We start from the raw sequence: 25,976 nt of genomic DNA on the forward strand, positions 1-25,976 counted from the left end.
CTACCTCAGGCTTGAGCTGACTCTCACAGAGCCTTAGTTATTAATAGTCAGGATCTGCCCAATGAACCCTCTATCCTGCAGAGACAAGAAACCAGCTGAGTACTTTGTATTTCACTCTGAATTGAAAATCCAGCAAAGAAGGGAAGCCTGTGTAATTGCTCATGTTTAGCAATGGGAATCTTGGTTAGAAGCAGACCTAAAGAACACACAGAGAAGCGACAAGAATAATGACATAGCTAGAGGTGAGTAATAAAGACAGAAATGTTCATAACCACAAGGCAGTCCCTGTTGGTTCTGACTATAAGTCCACAACTGAGGGTGAGTATAGGTAACACCAGGGTAATGCGTGTCTATGAAGGTACTTGAGGATTGTGGTCAAAAGTCACTGTGATAATTCATTTTACCTTACATGATGTGTAGCCCTTTTTTGCATTGTGATTGTTATAGTTGAACTTACTGTAGTTTCACACCCCTAGTAAACATCTAAATGGAAACATAAAAATTAGACAGCTCTGGAAGATATAGATGCAAATCTTTTTCTGGAGCAAAAGGTATTCTTATGTAACATTTTTTTTATGAGTTACAAACAGTAACTTGGTCTGTGTTGAATGACCAATGGTAAAATAAATAGCTTGAAACCTCCCTCTTGTATTTGGGTCTGACTTATTCCCCCTGTTTCAGTTATACTCTAGTGATAAGCATAAAGGGATGGCATGCCTCCCCTTCTGGTTTATCATTGTTGCTAATGGAACCCAGGGCATTATGCCAGGCAAGGCAGGGCTGTACCCCTCAGCTACAGTTGTATCCACTTAGCACTTTTGTTAATTTGGACAATGTTAAAGTGTTTCACATTCTTTAGATTCCATTTTACACGTCACACATGTATCTCCTCTATTTGAGTAAATTGTAAATTTTATTGTAAAAGATTCATTAATATAAAAAGCAGTAAGTATATGCAGAATTTTAAATGAAGTATTTTTCTAACTTAATTTTCTTCTTATACTGTTTCAGAACACATTGGTGTTTTATGTTGCATATTTTACAGGGTAATGGTATTTGGAGTTCATCTATAGTTACCCCATAGCCTTTAACCCTGCAAAAAAAACCAAAGCATATTTCCAGTGGCATCATAAACATCACATCCATTGTGTGCTGTGAAATCAAACTGGCAAATGGGACAGTTTCCTGCCATGAGAGTCCAAACCTAAAGAACACTACATTTTAGTAAAATCTCAAAAGCCTTATATGCCTTTACAATTGCCTATTGAAAATTAAAAATGAAACTTTTTTGGAAGAAATTTCTTTCTTTTCTATTTTTGTTCTGTGTACCTCTATGTTTTGTCTCTATGTATGTGTGCACTATGAGACTTTGGTGCCTGCAGTGTCCAGAAGAGGGTGTCAGAACATCCTTAAACTGGAGTTACAGTTTTGAGCCACGATGTGAGTACTGAGAACTAACCCATCTCCTCTCCAGAAGCAGGAAGTGTTCTTTACCACAGAGCCTTCTCTTTGGTCCCCCCAAAATGCAAAATTTATAAAGCCAAAAGCATACAATAAATGTCAACAAAGTGAACAGGATAGCAGGTGGGAAAACAAACTGCATTTAAGATTGGAGTGTGTTGCAAATGTATCTCATTGCTTTATACTCATGGACTGAGGTGACTCTGATTGGACAACTCTAGCCATGTTCAAGAGCTTTCTGTACCTACTCTCACGCACTTGGCTTTTGAATTGAAAGAGTTGCTTACCCTTTATGTTTCTAAGGTCAGGTATTGACAATGGAAATAATGCTACTGTCCACAAGAGACAGTGATAAAGAAAAAAAAAGCTGACAGGACAGCAGTGACACATAAATTGTTACTGCCATTGGGCAGTTATACACATAATTAATAAAAAGCTACATCTGTCATTTCCTATAACTTTAAGGATGCAAGAGGAGAGAATACCAAAAAGAGCAGTAGAAAACAACCAGAAAGTCTAACTTGTAATTCACAGAAAGCCAAAGATCTACGTTTGAGTATGGAGATAGGTTCTTTATTAGTACATGGTATTAGAGAATTAAGGAAAACTCTATCTGAACTCCCTACATAGGGGAGACTTCAGACCGAGGAAGGAAAGAATCTCTTATAACCTGGCTAATGAGGTCACCGAAAATGTATCTGATATGATGAGTGTGAGAGCTTTGGAAGCAGAGAAATTGAAGATTGTCACTTACCACCTCTCCTTGAGACAAAGGGTGCACATATGAGTCAATATAGGAAAAATAATTCCCTGAGTGTCTGGCTCTTATGAGTTACTAGGGACATGTTTTTATTTCTTGCTGATATTTCAGTGAATATGAGTGACTGAAAAATGATAAAAGATTGTCAGACATGATTGGGGGAACTGACCACTGAGAGGAAGCTTTTTTGTCCAGTTCACTTTGTGGAACAGGACTATGTTCACTGTTGAGTTAGAGGGGAATCAAAGCGGTGGTACCTCAGCACTGGTTTTGGTCTTTAGGTCTGTATTGATCCACAGCATGAGATGTGATCAGGTAAGAAAGGCTGTAGGACTGGAATGACACAGATCTTTATGCATTAAATAAAAATAAATATATCTATAGAAGTTGTTTTCCATTATACATTTAACTCTTATCAAAAATAGAATGAAGTGAATATTTAAACGTGAGAATGATATTAACGGGTGTGACCAGTATCACACACAGCACTTTCTTGTGCAGATTCCTGTGTCTAGGAAGACACAAATCCATTTCCAGAAATGGGCAGAGGGACCTATGGATCTGAGCCCAGGGGTGTTCCCACACTCTGGTGGATGATGGTCACTGTTTCATTAATATTGCTTCTTACCACAAAATGTTGAATGATATTAGATACCCAAATACTCAAATCTCAAGAACTTTGTACAGATACATCTTAGTCATTGTCATTCGGGGATTCTCAAAGGCCACAGCAACTCTTACAATAAAGAATCTTGTCAATAATTGCAATTTTTTCCTTTCTCACAGATGTGGCAGTCGAAGGCCTCTGACATTGTCTTCCTGGGAAAGTTCATGGCCACTCAATAAGTACAACTCTAGTAGACAAAGCTTTAAAAATTTTACTTTTTACATGAGCCCTGTTAGACAGTGAGAATTCCTAAATGATGTCATTTCCATATATATATATATATATATATATATATATATATATATATATATATATATATATATATGATCAACAGTTGGAGCAGAGAAATCACAAATAATGAACACATTTGTGATGTTCTGACAACATTTCAGTGAACTCACACTCTAGTCAGCATATAGATGATGTGTTTTGTGACCATGGACTCAAACTGTGATTCCATGAGGGTTTATACAGATACTAGCTCCTAACTGACCAACAACATAAACCCAAACTAAATTTCCCCCTTCCTTCTTTCTTCCTTTCCTTCCTTCCTTTCTTTCTCTCTTTATTTTTCTTCCTTTCTTTATTTCTTGCTTGCTTGCCTCATTACTTATCTACTTACCTTCTTCCCTCCCTCCTCTCTTTTTCTTTCTCTCACTCTCTTTCTTTCCCTCTCCTTTCTTTTCTTTGTGACATAGTTTTTACATAAAGAAACAAACATCCATAACCATATATTTCAAAGGAATTTCACAAGTGAAACACAGTTTGCAACACAGTAGATAGAATAAGCAATATTACTGCAAGAATCTCAAAAGGCCCCCTTAACTAACCAACCAAAACCAGAACTCTGCTGCATTGTTGAAGAGATCAGACCCCTGGTGAACATTTCAGAGGTTAGAGCACATATTACTTGTACAGGACTTATATCTGTAACTATTGTACATTTTGATGTTTCTGTTAGTCCATATGACTTTGTTTATGTATTATTGTCTTCCACAGCACTGTGATTTAGAACTCTTTTTTAAAAAATTATCAAAAATTGATGATAGATATGAAACCACTCAAGAATTACTCCCAGGAAGCTAGATAGAAGGAATACAACTAATATGGAAGGGATTAGGTATCACCTAGTATTATTTGCTTCAGCAAGACCATTTATAGGGCTGATATTTTTGTTACTACTTATCATGGAAACCTTTACGTGAACTCTGATTTTGAGAAATGAGGAGTGGTTGCATGCTTATTTGTAAAATGTCTGTGATCCAGATCTTCAGGGTCCATCGATGGTGGTAGACACTGGAAGGGCCTGTCTATCTTAGAACATTGTTTTCATTACTGCCGTTTTTTTTTATTACTTTCTTTTGGCTTTGAGTGCTTTGATTTAGCTGCTTTTGTTTGGACTCAGGGTCATGTTTTCCTCTGTCCAAAGAAGACTTTTTCTCTATCTTTGATTTCCTTATAAGTTTCATTTCTGCAGTCATCAGAAATCAACTATTTTCCAAAAGTTTTTTATGCAATTTCTGGGCAATTTTAGCATTATATCATTACTGATCTCTCTGGAGTTCCCCACTAGTTCTGGAGTGGGCACAGCTTCTTTCATTATGCTTGGTTTCATTCCTCCATCTTCTTCATAGTAACTGGCTGCCTCCAGAGGACTCTGGAATGTGCTTCTTCCTTTTCCTCTTCCTGCAACCCTGTTTATTCAAAAGACACACTATGTCCTAATTGTTCTTCATCTAAATGCCATGTCCCCCACCTCAATTGTCAGCTTCTCCTGATTTCCCAAGATTTATCTTAAACTTTTAGTGCAAGATCTTGGCAGCTCTTTGGGCACTGGCTTTGTGTTATTAGATCTTCCTCTTGCAGTTTCTTAGCCACCTTCTCTCATGGGCCCTTTCTAGTTTCCTTGACCCTACACACACTCATTCCCATATAAACACACACATAAAATTGGAGGCTATGAACACATTTGAGATAGTGGTGTCTGTCTTTCTGAGCCAGGATGACACCACTTAATGGAGTAATTTTCATTTTCTGCTGCAATATTTACCTATGGTGTTCTACAGTACCAGTGCACAAAGAAGGGGAACCCTCAAGTATTTTGTAGTTCCTAGAGTTTCAGTTCATCTTCCCATTCTCTTCAAACTTCATCAGACCCTAGGCTTTTCTTAAAATTCCACCCCAATTCTTGATTGGCAGCTGACTGTCCCTGCATGGCTGCTGAGGAGCAACAATGATTTCCCTGGGGCTGCATGGCTCAACCTAGTGCTAATTCAAGCTGTTACTATTTGATTCTGAAAGGGAGTCTCACCCAATTTAGAATGGTTTGTTTCTCCTTTCCCTCAGAGGACTAGATTTGTTGTTTGGAGAGTTTCCTCCTACTGCACTACACTAATGAACCAATACATTGTCTTCTTTTCTACCATTTCCATTCTAGACTTTTGAGTGGTGCATGATTATCCCAGACACAGTTTCAAGAGACACTGAAGATTCTCCAGAAGCTATCATTCATCACATGATGAATCATTATCCTTGACACCTATCCTGGTATATTTTGCCTCTTTTATGATGTTAGGCCTTCTGTGAAACTTCATTGCATTGAATGTCCCCATCCCTTTAACTGCCTTGACCTGAGTGTGGATATATGTGTGAGTATATATCCTTGACCTGAGTGTGGATATATGTGTGAGTATATATGTGGTGTGATTTTTTTTTATAAGAGAGAGTTTTTAACTTTATTTGACGTGTTGTCACTTTAACCAACTTTCAAATGTATTTTGCTTTCATTTTTATTGTGAATTTTATTTAAAAACATTTTTTCCTTTTTATATACCAAACCCCAGTTCCCTCTCACCTCCTTTCTCTTGCCCCTGCCTCTCCCCATCTCACTTCCCATTCACTCATCAGAATGGGTAAGGCCTCCCTTGGGGAGTCTGCTGATAACTGTTTTGTTATCTCTAATTTTACTATGTGAAAGTTAAAACCTTTCTTTTTGAAAAAAAAAGAAAAGGGGAAGTGCTGTGGATATCATTCTGTATAAATAAAACACTGATTAGCCAGTGGCCAGGCAGGAAGTATAGGTAGGACAAGGAGAGAGGATAATTTTAGGAAGTGGAAGGCTAAGTGAGGGAGACACTGCCAGCCACCACCATGACAAGCAGCATGTGAAGATGGTGGTAAGCCATGAGACATGTGGCAAGGTATAGATTTATAGAAATGGGTTAAGATATAACAACAGTTAGCAAGAAGTCTGCCACGACCATATAGTTTGTAAATAATATAAGCGTCTCTGTTTTTATTTTATAAGTGGGCTGTCAGACTGCTGGGGCTTGCCGGGACCCGGAGGAGAAAACTCTCAAGCTACAGGAGTCAATGAAGTCTGGCACACCAAGTTGAGGCAGAGACTAGCCTTTCACCCCTGCATCAAGCCTGAGCAAGGTATCCCACCATAGGGAATGGGCTCCAAAAACCCAGTTCATGCCCCTGGGATATGTCCTGGTTCTACTACTAGGGGCCCCACAAACAGATCAATCCACACAATTTTCACCTACATTCAGAGGGCCTAGTTTGGTCCTATGCAGGTTCCCCAGCTGTAAGTCCAGAGTCTGTGAGCTCCAACTAGCTCAGGTCACCTGTACCTGTGGTTTTCCCCATCATGATCTTGACCCTCCCCCCCTTGCTCATATAATCACTTCTCTCTCTCTCTTTGACTGATCTCCAGGAGCTCAGCTCAGTGCTTGCCTGTGGATCACTGCATCTGTTTCTATCAGTTACTGGATGTAGGTTGTATGATGATAATTATGGTGGTCATTAATCTGATTATTTGTGAAGGCCAGTTCAGGCACCCACTCCAGTCATGCTAGGAGTCTTATCAGGTTCCTCGTGGCTTTATCCAACATGTACGCATAGAGGATGATTAGGACCACGGGCCTGAGTGCAGATGTCTGAAATGGTCTGCACTTGGCTGTGCTGGGGGAGGAGGTCTTTTGCTGCACCCTTTGGTGTCTCTATAAATACCATGGGGCAGAGAGAGTTGGGGCCCATTGGAAAAGGTTCCAGGCCCTTTCAAGACTATCCTTTATTTTCTATCTGTTTATCTCTGCAATATTCTCCGCAATAAATCCTTCTATCTAATATTTCATGCTGCTCACACTCAAGAAAACTCTGGGGAGCTGTGGGGTTGGTGGGTAAATGCCCCACAATCAGGATCATCCTTGTGGATTCCTCAGGATTTCCCTAGCACCAAGTTCCTCCCTCACCCATAATGGCTCCCTTTATCAATATCTCTTTCATTGCTCTCCCTCTCCATCCCTCCCCAACTGAACCATCTCAGTCCCTCATATTCCCATCACCCACCCCCTCCATTCTACCCCATCCAAGTTTACCTAGGAGATCTTAACTACTTCCCCTTCCTGGGGCCCTCCAGGGGTGTCCTTCTTAGGGTCCTCCTTTTTATTGAGCTTCTCTGGGGTTGTGGATTGTATACGATTATCCTCTGCTTTGTGTCTAATATTCACTTATGAGTGAGTACATACCATATTTGTCTTTATGAGTCTGGGTTACCTCACTCAGGATGATTCTTTCTAGTTCCATCCATTTGCCTGCAAATTTCATGATGTCATTTTTTTAACTGCTGTGTAATTATCCTTTGTGGAAATATACCACATTTTCTTTCTCCATTTTTTGGTTTAGGGGCATCTATTTTGTTTTTCAGGTTCTGGCTATTATAAACAATGCTGCTGTGAACATAGTTGAGCAAGTTTTTTTGTGGTGTGATTGAGCGTATTTGAGGTATATTCCCAAAAGAGGAATTTGCTGGGTCTTGAGGTAGGTGGATTCCCAATTTTCTGATGAAATGCCATACTGATTTCCAGAGAGATAGTACAAGTTTGCACTCCCACCAGCACTGGAGGAGTATTGCCCTTTCCCCACATCCTCTCCACCATAAGCTGTCATCAGTGTTTTTGATCTTAGCCATTCCTGACAGTAGCAAGATATCATCTCAGTGTCATTTTAATTTTCATTTCCATGATGGTTAAGGATTTTGAGCAATTTTTTAAATGTCCTTTGGCCTTTTGTGATTCTTTGTGGAGAATTCTCTGATTAGATCTGTACCCCAATTTCTATTCGATTATTTGGTATTTTGAGATCTTGTTTCTTGAGTTCTTTATATATTTTGAAGATCAGAACTGTGACAGATGTGGGGTTGGTGAAGATCTTTTCCCATACTGTAGGACTGAGTCTTTTGCCTTACAGAAGCTTGTTAGTTTCAGGACATCCCATTTATTAATTATTGCTCTCAGTGTCTGTGCTACTGGTTTTATATTTAGGAAGTGGTCTCCTTTGCCAATGTGTTAAAGGTTACTTCTCACCTTCTCTTCTATAAGATTCAATGTAACTGGAATTATGTTGAGACTTTTGATCTACTTGGACTTGAATTTTGTGCATGGAGATAGATATGGATTTATTTGTAATCTTCTACATGTTGACATCCAGTTATGCCAGCACCATTTGTTGAAGATGCTTTCTTTTTCCATAGTACAGTTTTGGCTTTTTCATCAAAGATCAGGTGTTCCTAAGTGTCTGGATTAAAGTCAGGGTCTTCAATTCAATTCCATTCTTCCACATGTGGTTTTTTATGATGATTCCAAGCTACTTTTATTATTATCACTCTATAGTAGAGCTTGAGGTCAGGGATGATGATGTCTCTGGAAGTTCCTTTATTGTACAGGGTTGTTTGGCTATTGTTGGTATTTTGTTTTTCTATACAAGAGTAAGTATTGTTCTTTGGAGATATGTGAAGAATTGTGTTGGGATTTTGAGGAGGATTACATTGAATCTGTTGATTGCTTTTGGCAGGATACAAGATTAACAAAAAAAAAGTAGTAGCCCTCCTCTATACAAATGATGAACAGACTGAGGAAGCAATCAGAGAAACATCACCCTTTACAATAGCCACAAATAACATAAAATATCTCAGGGTAACTCTAACCAAACAAGTGAAAGACATACATGACAACAACTTTAAGTCTTTGAAGAAAGAAACTGAAGAAAATATGAGAAAATGGAAAGATCTACATGTTCATGGATAGGTAGAATCAACATAATAAAAATGGCAATCATACCAAAAGCAATCTACAGATGCAATGCAATCGCCATAAAAATCCTAACACAAATCTTCACAGATCCTGAAAGCGCTTTCTTGATAATTTATTTTGTATCTAAGAAAGCTGTTGGGTAGTGACCTAAATATATTCCAGCATGGTCATACTCCAAATTCATAGTCTATATTAAGCAGACTTGGTGACTGCCTGAAGAGAAACAGTTCTCACAGAGTATACTTGAATGCATTTTACAAAGTTATTTTTTAAGAAATTTTTAAATTCATTTTACATACCAATCACAGATCTGTCTCTTCCCTCCTTCTGCCTCTCAAGCCTCCCATCCCTCAACCAACTCCTCATTCTCTCCTTCAAGAAGGCAAGTTCTCCCACAGTTACAATATCTAGTCTATTTGTATTTGGCAAAATTAAAAAATATTCTATCTACTCTACATTTGTGAGTCTAAAGTTTTGTATCTAATTTATCTCTTATCATAACCAAGGACCATCAAAGACCTCAGAAGGATATAATATTACCTAAATAAATGGAAAGAGCATTGTATGCATCTTATCTTCCAAAATTCTAGAATGACAGAGACAGCTGCATGCCTGGACAGTTACCCAAAGTTCTTCTGAAATGTTGGGACATCCATCTTCAGCCCATAGGCCTAGTCTCTCAGTCATGTTTGTGTGTGTGTTGTGTCCTGTAGAATATCTGGCATTTTTTCTGAGAAACAGAAACCTAAAGGACCACCTCACCTTGCAAAGTTCAGTGGTCACCTTCTTATATGTCCTGCATGTCTAGTTTATACAACATATCATCAAGCAGTCAATGCAAGGGCATTTTTTTTTGCCCAGTGGTTACCTTTTGCCACAAAGAAATAAAATTTCATAATGAGTTTCTTCAATCTCATCATCTTCCTTGAAGTAGATTGGTGCTGCCAGGAGCAAACATGTCTCAATGTCCAGAAAGTCAAGTTCTTAAAACATTTTAAATTTCATATTCTGTAGGTCTTTGAAGTATTTGAAGATTATTTACCTAATTGAATTATATTTATGTATACCTAGAAAATTTAACATGACTATAATTTTGACTATCATAGAAGACTAATTACTAATCTGTATTTCTTAATTATCCATTACAATTTTAATGAGCTGCACAAACATAATAACTTAAACAAGAGTAGAAATATGCATACAGTATAACAAAATTAACTTTAAATTTGTATGAATAAACTAAAATCTATAGCAATGTAAAACATTTTAAACAATTTTCTCTTTAAAAGTAGGTTCAGCAATCCATCCTTTTATCCTATCATATCTATATCCTATATTTTTATATCATATCCCCTTTCTTCTTTTAGAAAGATATTGACTATGACCAATAAATTTGAAAGACATCATAAGATAGTTTTCTGTTGGTAATACAAGATAGGATAGAGAGTGAATTACGTATATTTTGGACTCACCAAAATAGGATAGATAATGGAATATTTTCTCTGAATTTATCAAATGCAAATGGACTAGACATTTTTTATGTATTTATTCCTTGTATATATTGTATATAGTTATTGTACTTATTGTATGCATTTTTTCTTATCTTAGTTATAACTTTTTTATTTTTTTAATTTTTATTAGACAAAAAAGGGGAAATGTGGTGATATTTTATTTGTGCTATAATGTGGTGATATTTTATTTGTGCTTTAATAAAGCTTGCCTGGAGATCAGGGGAAAAGGCCAGTCATTTTAAGTAAACAAAAAGTCAGGCAGCATAAACCCTTAATCCAATTACTTATCAGGCAGGGTCTCTGTGTTCAAGGCCATACTAGGGAACAGAGCCAAGTGTGGTGACACACGCCTCTAATCCCAGTACCAATCATAGAGAGCTGAAGGTCTGTACAGATTGTGACAAGGAAGTGAGGTAGCTGGGCTAAGACAGCAAATGAAAGGGCAGAATAGCAAGGCAATAAAGGCATGAGTAAGACAGGAAGTAGCTCGCTTTTGGAAGCTGCAGAGTTGGTGAGGTAAAGTTGGCTGGAAGCTTTCCCTATTTCTCTAAGGCTTTCACCCCTATATTTGGTTCCACATTTTTTATTTAATAAGACCATTTAGAAATTCATCTATATGGGTCTTGTACATATTGATGAATTTCATATTCTGTGTACCCATTTATCACAATTAATAGAAAATACATGACAGGAAATGAGAATTGGCACAGTGCTTCAATGTATGGAGTGAAGAAATCAGGGACTTATTCTATGCAGCATTGGTGGTTTGCCCGGAAGTTTTATTTTTTTGCTTATTCCCTCTTCAAACAGCTCTATGTTTGTCATTCTGTACAGACAAAAGCAGAGGGTGCAACACATCCACAGCAGAAATTCCCCTATGTCCATGGCTACCCAAAACATCCTGCTCCTTTCTGGATTTTTATTTTCTCTCCTCCATCTTATTGGTCCCCATTACTCTTTGTATAATAATGACTGGTGCCTGGTGAATGTAAATGGATTCACTTCTCTGTGCTTTCCCCCTTTTTTACCCTTTATTCTTATGAATCATTGCACCATTATGTCCAGACTCAGTTTGGTCTGGAAAGGCACCAAAATCTCTTAATCTTATTTAAAGTATGTAAATGATAACTTTTCTGCATGTTATTTGCCAGGGTACTCACCCATAACTACCAAATTGTCAATACAGAAAATTAAGGAAGATGCACCTTGTCATTCTAAGACTACCCAAAATGAGTATAGGAATTTTTTTCAGCTGCTAAATTATCCACTTACATGAGCTGATCATATTGTATGTGGCTCATGGCGCTCCTCATGTTATAGCTAAAAGTCTTCCATTTCCACAGCTGATGTTAAAATGAGATAGAAAACCAGTGGCAAATAAAACTCCTTTTCTTGTGACTTTCATCATGTCAGGAATCTTGTTGCTTGGTGATTCCTGCACCTCCTTGATGAAGCTGACTTGAATATGTTGGATGAGATCTTTGATGTGTTCTTGAATTCTGTTTGCAAGCATTGCATTGAGAATTTTTGCATCCCTACTTAAAAGGGAAAGTGGTCTGTAATTCTTTTTCCTTTGTTGTATCTTTTTGTAGATTTGGAATCACAGTAACCAAGGTCTTGTAAAATTAATTTTATATTGTTCTTCTGTTTCTCTTGTTTGGAATAATTTGAGGAGGTCTGGGATCACCTCTTTTTTTGAAACTGTGGTAGAATTGTGTTCTAAAACTGCCTAGTCCTGAAGTTCATGGTTGGGATAGAGCAAATAGTGGAGGGAGGAAATTTAGGAGGGGAAGATCTGTGTGGTACACTTGAGATAGGGGTGGGAGGAGAAAGCTAAACTTTGGGAAGACAGACTCTAAGGAAATAGAGTGTATTTAGTGTGAATGCATTACTGATAGCCCCAAAATACTGAAAATGTTTTAGGGTGACATTAAGGGAAATGAAATAAGAAACACTTTCCCTGGGCATTTAAAAACAGAGATAGCCAAGATTTTTATTCTCTTCTCTCTCCCTGTGTCTTCTGTCATATGAATCTCTGTCTAGCTGAATGATGACTTGTGGATATATCTTACCTGCCTCTTTCTGGCTCTGTGTGTGGCCCACAAAAGACTATGCTTTATATCTATTGGCATGGGTGTTTCACATGGATGAAGTAATGAGGGATAGTTTACAGAAATCTTTAAAAGAGTTTTACAAGAGAGTAAATCTGATTCCAATTGCACCAAACTTACTCAAAAAACAAACATCATTGCACATAGATTTATCAATATATCCATGTCACTTCCCTCTTTTATGGTGGATATTTGCTTCATAAGCTAGTTTTCAAATTACTTGCTGTTTTCAGCATTTAATACCATAACATACATAAACACATGCATTACTCCTTGGTCAGGAGTAATGGAAGACTACATGTGTCAGGATTCAATCTATGCATTAGTTTAGGTTGCAAAAGTTGCTTACATGGCAAATCCATTCAAGACAGGTAAGGTTGGATGTTACACTCTGGTATTAAAAGCAGGTTGAAGAGAGAGGCTGAACAAACAGTTGCCTATCAGTCTTAAATCTTAAATGAATTCCAGGTGCATTAACTCTGGCTGGGTGGTCCAGCAAAAATTCCAGTCTCTTAGAATATAAGAAATATTTCCATAATGATGCATCCCCACATTAGAGTATACTTTCAAATTCACCCTTTGCCCTCCATCCTGCTCCCTAGGATGCAAAACCTCTCTGGTTCTCCTACCAGGATCTCAACTTTTGACATCACAGGAGAGAAGAGTGACTTTACACTTCTAGCCTGACCCTCTGAGGTGCTCACTGCTCACCCAAAGGTTTTTCTTGCTTATTGATGGGAACAAGTGTTTTTCACAGATTATGGCGTCACCCTCAGCATAACTATCATTGTGTCTTCCTGTGCCATCGTCCTGTCATCATTTTTGGGGAAGAGCTTGGAGTACATTCTATCATAATCTTTTCGATTGCAGCCAACTTCATAGCCATATGAGGTTTGTAGATTTCACATGTCTACTGAGTCCACATCTAGCACTCACCATCACAGATGCGTCCTACATTCACAGGGGAGTGGCTTTCCTTCAGGTATCCTGTCTTCAGAGGACAGGGAAATCGCTGGAAGGTGGGTGAGTGCAGGGCTCTGAACTGATCCTCCTCTTTCAGGGAACAGTTTCTGCACAGTTCAGTCACATAATATGAAGGATCAGACTGAGACTTGGACTCAACGTCATTTGATGGAGACTGTAGGTGAGAAACACTAACCTGGATTCCTACTGTTTGGTGTTCTTATCCAGGACAGTAACAATACGTTAGTTACCAGTAAATCGGGATCCTGGTGACTGAAACTGCTTATGGTTGTTTCTCAGAAGTCACCTGCAATGGTTTTTCTTTTGGGAATCAATGACCCTTTTAACTGTGTTGGTAAAACCTTACCCAGAATTTAGTTAGTTAAAGGAGCAATTTGAGAGGTGTTTGATGGCCTCTGCTTGTTTACACCTGAAATTCTGCTTCCCACTAGGGCTTTATGTGAATGAGGATTTTTTTTCTCTTTATTAGAAATGTTTGAGTAGAGCATCATATTGAGAACATAATATCATTCTTAGAGGGCATCAAGTCCAGCATTGTGAAAAGAGGAGTAAGTGTTAAACTGATGTTTCACTGTCCAAATTTCAAGTCCATGGGCACTTGACTAACTGAGGGAATGCACCTTCATGTCACTTAGGTCTGAGACCCCTCAACTTTCAACTTCCCCAAGACACATACTTTCTGTCCTCCAAACTTACTTTTTACTCATTTGGTTTTGAAACAGACTTTCTTTACATACTCCTGGCTGTTTTGCAGCTTGTTACTTAGAGCAGGCTAGCCTGAAACTGACTGGATTCTCTTGCCTCTACCTAATAATTAAAGGCATGTGTCAAGATTGTCAGCCCAGATATTGATTTTGAATCAAACAGGTATGTCGGTTACTATTGTGCTATGTGTTCGGTTTCCATTGCATCATTTGGTGGCAGTATACTAGTAGCAGTCAATTTCTGTTACATTTAGTTTTATTAGTTTATTTTTATATAAAGGTGTACTATAAATGTTCATTATTTCCATGTAGTATATACTGTACTTTAATTCCATCACAAAGTTTCTAGAATCTCCCCATCAATCCTCCTATGGAATAAATGTTTTATATAATCCTGTCCTAAACACTTCACAACTAAGGGCTAGTCACATTTTTGTAGACATGATTATATTTGATGTGTTTTTAAAAATAATACACAGCAATTTAAAGTTTAGAAAGCAATTTTGAAAATATTTAAAATCAAACATATCACATATATATACACAGACATATGTAAATACTATTATATGTGGCTGTGCTGACAAAGGAGAGTTCAAACGTTTTCTTTCCTGATATCTGATGGCCATTCTCTTAGTTTGAGTTTTTTTGCTGTGAAGAGACAAACTTTATCCATGGAAACTCATACAAAGGAAAACACTTCATTGAGGCTTGTCATAGTTTCAGAGTTTTATTCCACTGTTGTCATGGCTTGAAGCACGTCAGCATGCAGCAGGAAGGCAGACATACTGCTGAAGAAGGAGATGAGAGTTCTACATCTTGATATGTAGGCATACTGTGCCATACCAGCCAGATTTGAGCTTATAATACTTAAATCCCACCCCTATAGTGACACAATTCCTCCATTAAGGTCTCATCTATTCAAACAAGGCTAAGCCTTTTAATAGTGTTATTTCCTATTGGCCAAATATTCAAACACATGAGTTTATGGGGGACATACTTTTTCAAATCAACATAGTCACTATTTTCTTTTCTCATTTTTCATTACTCTCTATTTTTCTTCTCAAATTTGAATGTTTTTATTTTTCTCTACTATTTATTTCTTTTTCATATAACTATGAGGAATTTGTGTCATATATTTTGATCATGTTTACACCTCCTCAACTCCACCCAGATTTGCAATCTTTCTATACTCACCAACATTTGTATCTTTTTAATTTTTTAATTCGTGAATTACAGATTGTGCTTACCACATGATCTTGTGTGTGACCATACACTACATCACTTTCAACCTCTTAGTAACCACATTTTAAGGGAAGCTGACTCAAACTGTCCTAGTAGCTATCAGTTGTCAAAACCATCTTAGTTATAGGTTACTACTTCCTCTGGAGCCACACAGTGTCCTTTCGGGTAAGTCTCTGCCTTTACCAGTTGCTGGTTCCTTGGAAACCTGAGTGTGTCTACACCCAGGATACTCATCTGAATGTAGCTTTATCATTGAACCCTATCACCATTGGATTTTGGATTTTAAAACTGCAATTACCTGCAAAACACTTAGAAAATATTAACCCCTATTAATGACAATATACATTTTAACTTTCACCACAACGTCCCAGTTAATTATCTGCACTTGAAAAAATTGATGTTCAATTGAGATCTAGGTAACTTCTTCCTAGAGAGATACACTTTAACATTACTTATGAACATGAGTTGATAATGTCTATGCAGTACATTGTTTGACTTGCTAGGAAGAAAATAGTCCAACTTGTTTCATGAGTGGCCTCTGGACCTGATGGGCATTGACCCAGAACCATGACAGAATGACCTCCAGAGACATGGCTATGGGGATCTTTTTCCTGTTCCTGACTTCACTGGGCATGCTGGGAAACTCAGTCTTGCTTTGTGGTTTTATCATTGCTGACTTCTCTGGAATCAGGGCAAAGAAGCCCACAGACCTTATTGTCAAACACCTGACCTCAGCCAACTTTATAGTTCTCTTCAGAGGACTCCAACAGACAATGGCTGCTTTTAGTCAGAGTTACTATCTAGATTTTGTTTCATGCAAATTTACCTTATATTTTCATAGAGTTTCCAGAGGAGTATCCCTTGGCTCTACGTCCCTGTTGAGTGTCTTTCAGGCCATCACCATCAGTCCCAGTAATTCCAAATGGGCACAGCTCAAGATCAGAGCCCCCAGGATCATTGGTCCTTCCCTGGGTCTGTGCTGGGCCTCCCAGCTGTTATTATATGTCTTCATTCCTGTATACACAACTGACATATGGGGTGGAAGAAATGTTACTGGGATAAAAAATCTTGAATACTGTGTTTTTATGATTCCTGGGAGACTAATCAGCACACTAAATGTAATCCTGTACACATGCAATGATTTCATGTTTTTGGGAATGATGATGTGGGCCAGTGGCTATATGGTGTTTATCCTGCTCAATCACAAGCAAATGGTCAAACACATCCACAGATCGCTGTCTCCCAGGTCATCACCTGAGAATAGAGCAACCCAAAGCATTCTTGCCCTAGTGAGCAGCTTTGTTATCTTCTATGTAGTCTCTATTGTCTTTACATCTTACCTGTCAGTCCAAGATATAACGACTAAGTGTCTGTCCAACACTGGTGTGGCTATGACAGCATGTTTTCCAGCATTCTGCCCCTTTCTGCTCATCAGACACTACACCTCCATTTTCAGGCTCCACTGTACCTGTTCTTACAAGGCAACAATCTTTACTCATGTATTCTGAAAAGTCTAAAAGTTGTGGTGTCTGCAGGCTTCTTTCCATTTTTTCTTTGAAGTTCTCCTTTGTGTACACACTATCAATATTAACTTTCACAGTAGATGTGAAATATTTTATAAACCTTCTTCCAAATACTGTTTGTAATTTAGGTTGAGGTATAGGCAATACACAATGTATTTTGTGAGAGCTGAAATAATAACTAGTCATTATATCTATGGAGACTGTCACAGTAGGTGAGATAATTAAGCTGTGTAGATATGTGGATTATAGTGATTTAGGTGAGTTTCTATGATGATGGGATGCCTATCATCATTCCTGCTTCCATCCAAAGTTAACCATTGCAGGTCTGCATCTAGATATGCTTCCTAAATTGCAAAGTCAATGTTGGTGGATGTCAGCAGAAGAGAAAAAGTTAAACAAGTTGAAAATCTTCAGAACACTTTTGGGATGGTAATGAGCACATGCAAGTTTTGGGCACTGAAGAGAATATAGACTCAAAAGATTCTGTGTTTCTAAAATCTAAAATATATTCACTATACTGGAAAGATTTTACATGGGACACAAATAGATTTTTAAAAGTCAACTTTAGATAAACTTTCAAATGAAAAGATTCACATTATAACTGCAGAAACTGCATATAAAATAATAAGCACTGGAGATATTTACTTATTTAAGCATCAGATTGATAGTTTAAGTTAAGTTGAATGACAGATGGGAGATTACATGCATATTACTGGATAACACATACTTTGTTATCCTTATTCTTGGGAGAGAGAAATGGGAAGACTATCTATTTGAGTCCAGCTAAGGTGACATATTGAACCTCTGAAACCAAAATACAAAGTAGCAATATTCTGGAGTCTGATATGAGCAAAATCTGGGTAAATAATTTAAAGACAACATTTATACCAATAATGGTTTTATAAAGTCTCTCTGAGGGAGTAACAAAAATAGTTTTATTTTATGATTTTTGTTGTTATTGCCCATTAACTTCCAAAGATAACTGAAGGAGAACACAACCTGGTCTGAAGAGAAGGGGTTTCTGCCTGCACATGTCATGATGGCACAGAATACAGCATTGGTTTTCTGTGGCCTCTAAGCTACCAGAACATTCTACAGAAATTTTACTTCCAGGCTCAGTCAAATGTTCCAGTTACTTAATCAACTTCTCCTTTCTCCCCATTTATTTATAATATGTATGATTCACTGTAAAATATTAACTCCTCCATCCACATTCCATTTTTTAGTGTAAATTTATATTTGAATTCATGGGTTCCATGTCTTGTATAGGGAATCATCCACTATGGTGATATTTTATTTGTACTGAAATGTGATTTTATTTGTATGTTAATAAATAAAATTGCCTGGGAGTTCAGAGCTAATAGCAAGCTATAGCAGAGCTGGGCATTCATGGCACACGCCTTTAATCCCAGCACTTGGTAGGCAGAGCTAAGTAGATCTCTGTGTGGTCAAGGATACAGCCAGCATTGGAGAAACATGCCTTTAATCTCAATACCAACCATAGAAGATCTGGAGGTCTGTACAAACAGGCTGTGATGAGGCGGTCATGTGGTTGGGTTAACAACCAATGAGAAGGCAGAGCAGAAAGTCTATATAAAGACAAACACTCAGGAAGTAAGTCTCTCTTGGCTGAAGAGGCTAGCTGCAGCAGACAGGTAAGGCTCTTAACTCTGATCTCTTGGCTATCTTTTTTGCATTGGTTCTGTGTTTCTTATTTAATAAGATGGTTGGTTACATCTACATTTGGGGCCCAATGTGACAAGAATCCATTAAAAACCACTTGACTTGGCTTGGCGGCAGGTCCGGTTTCCCGCCTGGGTGGCCGGCTCCCTAGACCGGGCCCAGGTCAGCTTGGTCTCAGGCTGGACTGACCATAGCCCCAAGCAGTTAGCTGCAGCTGGAGCTACTTGCTTAAAGCCAGTGCTACAAACAACTCAGGCCTGTCCTGCTGAACAGGGCCCCTGCCTGTAAAGCCAATGCACATGGTCAGAGCTTAAGGTAGCCAGAGCCAAGGCTTGACTCAGCTCAAGAGGGAACGTGTGGCTGGATTTAAGCTTTAGCCAGAACTTGTGGCTACACTTTCTTGTGTTCTCTCTCTCTCTCTCTCTCTCTCTCTCTCTCTCTCTCTCTCTCTCTCTGGATTCACACCTCGGATGCTAGGTGGCTGATTTGAAATTCCCTCAGATTTCTACTGTTCTATGCAGACTAGGTAAGTCACTTAACATATCACATATTTTAAGGGAAACTATTTAAAAGAGAAATTTTTTTCACATTTAAAAAAATGGGTTTTATGTGTACATTGGAAGAAAATTGGGCTTTGTTTGAAATTTTAGGCAGTCTGACAATGGAACAACTATATGAGAAGATTAATGTTGATCGAATTATGCAGTTTATTACTATGCTTATACTCATTTTAATATTTAAAAAGATAGTCAATTTAAGTGTCAGGATAACAGTTTTAGAAAAATTTGTTAAACCTATAAAAATTCAGACAGAAGAAATAACAGTGAAATTGTTTCAAGATTGGATCATAAAGTTAGAAGAAAGAAAGCCTGTTTTCACACAGTCACCCTTAATTTATCCGGAAACCGTACAGCAGTTGCCTAATCAAATGACTACACAAAATATTTGGGCTCCAATTGAAATGTTGGATTTACAAAGGTTTAAGGAGGCAATAGTATCTTATAGCATGCATTCCCCATATGTAAAGAAATGTTAAACTCTTGGTCAACATATAATAGGATTATACCACAGGACTGTTAGGAGCTGGCACAGGCTGTTCTGGAACCCAGTCAAAGGGTCCAGTGGCAAATGTGGTTCATGGATAAGGCTAAAAACATAGAAAAACAAGGGAAGGATAAAGGAATACAAGTCTTCCAGGATCAGCTTATTGGAGAAGGCCAATATGCTTCAGTACAAACACAATGTTTATATGATGTCCAAACCCTTATTCTATGTTGAACGGCAGCCTTGAATGCATGGGACAAAGTTGAGGAACCAGGAAAAAAACTGAGTCATTTGCAAAGGTTGTACAAGGACCAAAAGAATCTTTCACAGATTTTTTACAAAGACTGGCTTCAGCAGTAAAGAGAATGGTACCGGATTCAGAAGCTAGTCAGATAATAATTGAATCTTTGGCCTTGGAGAAGGCAAATGCAGCGTTCAAAAGAATAATCAAGTCATTAAAGGCAAGATCTGCACCTTTGCAAGATTGGATTAGAGACACAGTTAATGTTGAGGCTCATGACCATGATGCTATGTGGGTAGGAGTAGCAATTTCAAAAGGTTTGAGGAATATTAGATGTTTTGGATGTGGAAAGCAAGGACATTTGAAAAGGGACTGTAAACAGGTCATTCCTAGAAACAATGTTTCTTCAAGGAACAATGGCAACAGAATGCCCCTTCCTTCTGAAGTAATCAGAAGGTGTGTTAAGGGAAAACACTGGATCAATGAATGTAGATCAACAAGGGACAGGCAAGGTAATCCTTTGTCTCAGTCTTTGGGAAACTCCCAGAGGAACCTCATGCAGACCCCCATAGCAAATCCAGTTCAAACCTTTCCTGCAGTCATAGAGGAAACCCCTACTCAGAGCAATTAAATAACCAAATGCCTATTGGAATAAATCATGCTGGTCAGGATGATGAAACAGAGAGAATAGAAAATTCAAGAGAAAACATAAAGAAATTTTTTTGGCAAACTTCTATTAATGAACAAAGATCAAAATTAACAATAAAAGTAAATGGTGTTTTGTTATCTCATCTGGTAGACACAGATGTGAATGTTACCATAATTGCACCAGAATTTTGGCATCCAACTTGGACTCTTCAGGAGATAAATGTTCAAATGTTAGGAATGGGGACATTATCTCAAGTGAAACAGAGTGCAAGATGGCTCGAATGTATAGGTCCAGAAGGGCAGAGAGGAAAATTAAAACCATATGTGGCTAACATAGCTATAAACCTGTGGGATCGAGACTTGTTGCAACAATGGAATATTCAGATTAAAATTCCTCCAATCTCAGAAACAAATCATAATCTATTCTGAGAGAAATATTAGAAGACATTATTCTAATGAGGGTCACCAGCCACCCATATTATACAAGAAAAGGGCACAACAACTAATGATCTTCCAAAGACACCAACAGCTCTAACTTTAAAATGGTAAACAGACAAGCCTGTATGGGTTCAGCAATGGCCTTTAACAACAGAAAAACTCCAGGTTTTAGAAGATCTGGTAGAAGAACAATTAAATGTTCAGCATATTGAAGAATCAACCAGTCCTTGGAATTCTCCTGTATTTGTTATTAAAAAGAAATCTGGTAAATGGAGAATGGTAACAGACCTTAGAGCAATTAACGAAGTAATTCAGCCAATGGGCTCTCTACAATCTGGAATTCCTTTGCCTACTCTGTTACCAAAAGGATGGCCTCTCATAGTTATTGATTTAAAAGACTGTTTCTTTTCAATACCCTTTCAAGAAAAAGACAGAGAAAGATTTGCTTTCACAGTGCCTACTTATAATAATTCTCAACTGATTAAAAGATGTCAATGGAGGGTCCTCCCACAGGGAATGTTGAATAGCCCAACTCTGTGCCAATATTTTGTACAACAGCCATTGGAAGTGATACATTAAAAAAATGTCCTAAATCTATAATTTATCATTATATGGATGATATTTTACTAGCTGATTCAAATGCAGATACTTTAGAAAGAATGTTTGAAGAAGTAAAGAAAATTTTGCCTTGCTGGGGATTACAAATTGCTCCTGAAAAGATACAAAGAGGAGATTCTATTAATTATTTAGTATATAAAATAGAGCTACAAAAATTAGACTCCAAAAGGTACAAATTAGGAGAGATCGACTACAGATTCTTAATGAGTTTCAAAGATTATTTGGAGATATTTCTCATCTATGAACTATTGTTCAGGAAAAAATGATGAACTGAATAATTAGTTCAAAACCTTAGAAGGTGACAAGGACTTAAATAGTCCAAGAGAATTATCACCTGAAGCTGAGAAAGAATTGGCCTTGGTAGAAAAGAAAGTACATGAAGGGCACGCTGGATTGCATTTTGGTTATTTTAGCTTCTAGGCATTCTCCTACAGGAATATTAATGCAGAGGGAAGATATTATATTGGAATGGATATTTTTACAAAATAAAGCAAATAAAAAATTAAAAACTTATGTGGAAAAAATCTCTGACTTGATTTGGAAAGGAAAATTGAGACTTCGTCAATTAGCAGGAATAGACCCAGCAGAAATTGTCATACCTTTAACTAAGAAAGAATTGAAAAATTATGGACAGAAAGTGAACCTTGACAAAGAGCTTGCAGTAATTATTTGGGAGAAATTAACAGCAAATATCCCCAAAATGATAGAATTGATCTTATAAAGAGAGCTGATTGGATCTTGCCTCAAATTGTACATATCTGGAGTTCGTACATTTTATACAGATGCCAACAAACAAGGAAAGGATAGTTACAAATCAGAAAAATTAAGTAAAGTGGTTCAAAGTCCTTATAATTCAGTTCAAAAATCAGAATTGTATACTATTCTGTTGGTATTAATGGATTTTTCAGAACCTCTCAACATAGTCACTGACTTTCAGCATGCTGAAAGAGTAGTATTACATATTGAGACTGCAGAATTTATCCCTGATGCTTCAGAATTAACTTCACTATTTATTCAATTACAAGATACAATCAGGAAAAGGAGTCATCATTTATATATAACTCACATCACATCCCATATTGGTCAGCCAGGCCCTCTAGCACAAGGCAATGATGAGATTGATAAATTATTGATAGGAAATGTGCTGGAGGCCTCAGAATTTCATAAAAAACATCATGTCAATAGTAAAGGTTTAAAAAAGGATTTTTCCATAACCTGGCAACAAGCCAAAGAAATAGTAAAGAAATGTCCTACTTGTTCCTTCTACAATCAAACACCGTTACCAGCAGGATGTAACCCAGAGGGTACTCAGAGGAATGAAATTTGGCAGATGGATGTATTTCACTTTGCAGAATTTGGAAAATTGAAATATGTACACCATTGATACTTATTCAGGATTTCAATGTGCATCTGCTTTGAGTTTGGAAAAAGCTGATTCTGTACTCACTCATTTGCTAGAAGTTATGGCCATCATGGGTATGCCTGCACAAATTAAAACTGATAATGCTCCAGCATATGTCTCTGTTAAAATGAAACAGTAGTTTTTTGCTTATTACAATATAAAGCATATTACAGGCCTACCACATAATCCTACAGGTCAAGCAGTTATAGAAAGATAAAACAGAACTCTAAAGGATATGCTAAATAAACAGAAAGGGGTAACAAATACCCCCAGAAATAAACTGCATAATGCTCTATTAACTTTGAATTTTCTCAATGCCAATGAGAAAGGAACAAGAGCTGCAGAGGGACATTGGATAATAGAAAAAAAATACAGGATTAAATCATCCTATATACTTTAAGGATGTGCTGACCTCAGAATGGAAACCAAGATATGTGTTACATTGGGGACAAGGTTTGCTTTTGTTTCTACAGGAGAAGATAAGCTGTGAGTACCATCAAAATTGATAAAGGTTTGATTTGAACAAGAGAGACCTCTTAATTAGAGGAGGTGATAGTTCATCAACCAGCATGAACATCCAATTTAAACTAACTTATAACAGTAGCACATGCCTTTTTATTTAATCAGATAATAACTTGCCAAAAAGGAACATCCCCAAAATTCGTCTTGGGGAAAGATTTTTGCTTTTGTCTTTTAGGAGAATGAAGGTTAAGGAATCTAAAGAACACTGGACAAATGATACAACTGAAGAAAAGGGACAAATCATCTATCCCAGGAAACAGTGAAATGGCATTTGGGTATATTATCTAAAAATTTTATGTCTTCTTAAATGTTTGTTTCTGCTCTTCTCTAAAGATCTAACAGTACTGATCTTCTAATAGTCCCAGTTCAATTAAAATTTAAAGCTGACTTTGGAGTTGGAGAACGGCTCTCTCCTTCTTTAAATTCAAGATTGTTGTTAAAAGGAAAATGCAAACCCCCTGTATCATGCCAGAATAAAAGAGCCATCTTCTGCTATGGGACAGGAGAAAAGCCAAATTAATTAAGGGACTATTCTATTATGAATCTCAACTCTTTGATTCTATTCTGATTCTTTAAACTTTTCTTAAAGTATGAATTTTATATCAATATTTACAAGATTTATATATATATATATATATATATATATTTCAAACTTTGTTAAGATATGAATGGTCATATAGAGTACTAAATAATTCTAGAAAGAAAAAAGGCTTCAATTAGCTGCATATATGTCTTTGTGTTTGAATCTCTTATCAGTTTTCTGCAGGAAATTATGGCCAGGCCTAACATCAACTGAAGTCTCCAGGAAGAAGATGGGGCCCCACAACAACAATTCCACATGGACAATAATAATATCACTAAGCTGACAAACATCACCTACAGATCAGCTTTGAAATACAAAGTGCTCAGAGCAATTTTGAGAGGGCTAGCTGAAATGATCCAGTCTCAAAGACTACTTGAATAAGGATTTGAGGTAAACCCTGAACATTGGCATTATACACAGACTGGATAACAAAGGATATAGTTACCTTTCCTAGAATTTGACAATTATTAACCTAAAATTTTTCTCTCAAAATAAAGATAACTTCGCCCATACCCAGAAGGAAGCAATTTTAAGAATATGACGCCCACATTCCCAAAGAGGTGGTGTGGGGTGGGTGGGTTTTTTGGTCTTTTAATGGGTTTTGGGTCTGGGATAATTTTCGTTGATTAGGAGGGTTGGTTACAAGTTGTTCTCAAGGATTAGGAAAAAGGCTAAGCAAAGGGGATTAGATTTAAGCTTCTTTTTTTTAAAAAGAAAAAAGAAAAGAAAAAGACAATTACTAGTTTTAAAAACTTTACATTGGATTGGATTGTTTTATATTGTATACAAATTATATATATTGAACCTGATATTGTTAGAAAATGCTATATATATATTTCTAATTGTACTTATACCATTCATTTAACAATGTAATGCAATTTTCTGATCTTTGAATGTTATTATTACCATCTATTAGGATATAAAGAAATGAAAGTTAGGAGTTAGACATTACAATAGAACATATTAGATATGTTTTAAAAATTGAGCAGATATATTTTAGATAGACAGGTCCTCTTCAAACCCTTCAGAGATCTACAGAATATGGCATTTAAAATGTTTTAATAACTTAGAAAAATTTTCTTTTTTGTTATGACTATGAGACATGTCGGCTCCTGGCAGTACCAATCTACTTCAGAGAAAATATGGGCATTGAAGAAACTGCATATGGAGTTAACTTTCATTGTGGCAAAAGTTAGCCACTGGACAACAAAGTATCCTCAAATCAACTGCTGACAAACAGGACAGAAAGAACACGAAACCAAGGACTACTGATTCTTGCCAAAACAAGTGTGGTTATGGCTTTATCAAAAGGCATCTTCAGAGGCCAGGACAATATGGCACCATCCCTGAAGTGGCCTTCACAATCCAGAAAAGGTACAGTGCCCTTTTCTTTGAAGGCAGCTGAACAGGCAGTGGGCTGATGGCTTCTGATGTGCAATGGAACAGCAGCTGAAACAGTTATTCTTGAAGAGTAACTAAGCTCATGCCTCTCAATAGTAGACTGGCATTTAATAGAGGGATATGGAGAAGAATGGGATGCTAAGATGAAGCCATATATACACAGCCAAGTAGAATGGACAGATGAATTAAAAAAAACCATCAACAATTTCCAGAATTTAAAATCCTGAATCATGACATGACACTAGTGAAATTCAGGTGTTTCTGGTACATGGACTGCTCTCACCCAATGTGAGGTTGAACTGTTGACCTTGTGTACATCCTACTTCACAAATGAG

Source organism: Peromyscus californicus, unplaced genomic scaffold (genome assembly GCF_007827085.1).
Source record: "Peromyscus californicus insignis strain IS unplaced genomic scaffold, ASM782708v3 Scaffold_4__1_contigs__length_199733344, whole genome shotgun sequence".
In the NCBI taxonomy this organism is placed as follows: Eukaryota; Metazoa; Chordata; class Mammalia; order Rodentia; family Cricetidae; genus Peromyscus; species Peromyscus californicus.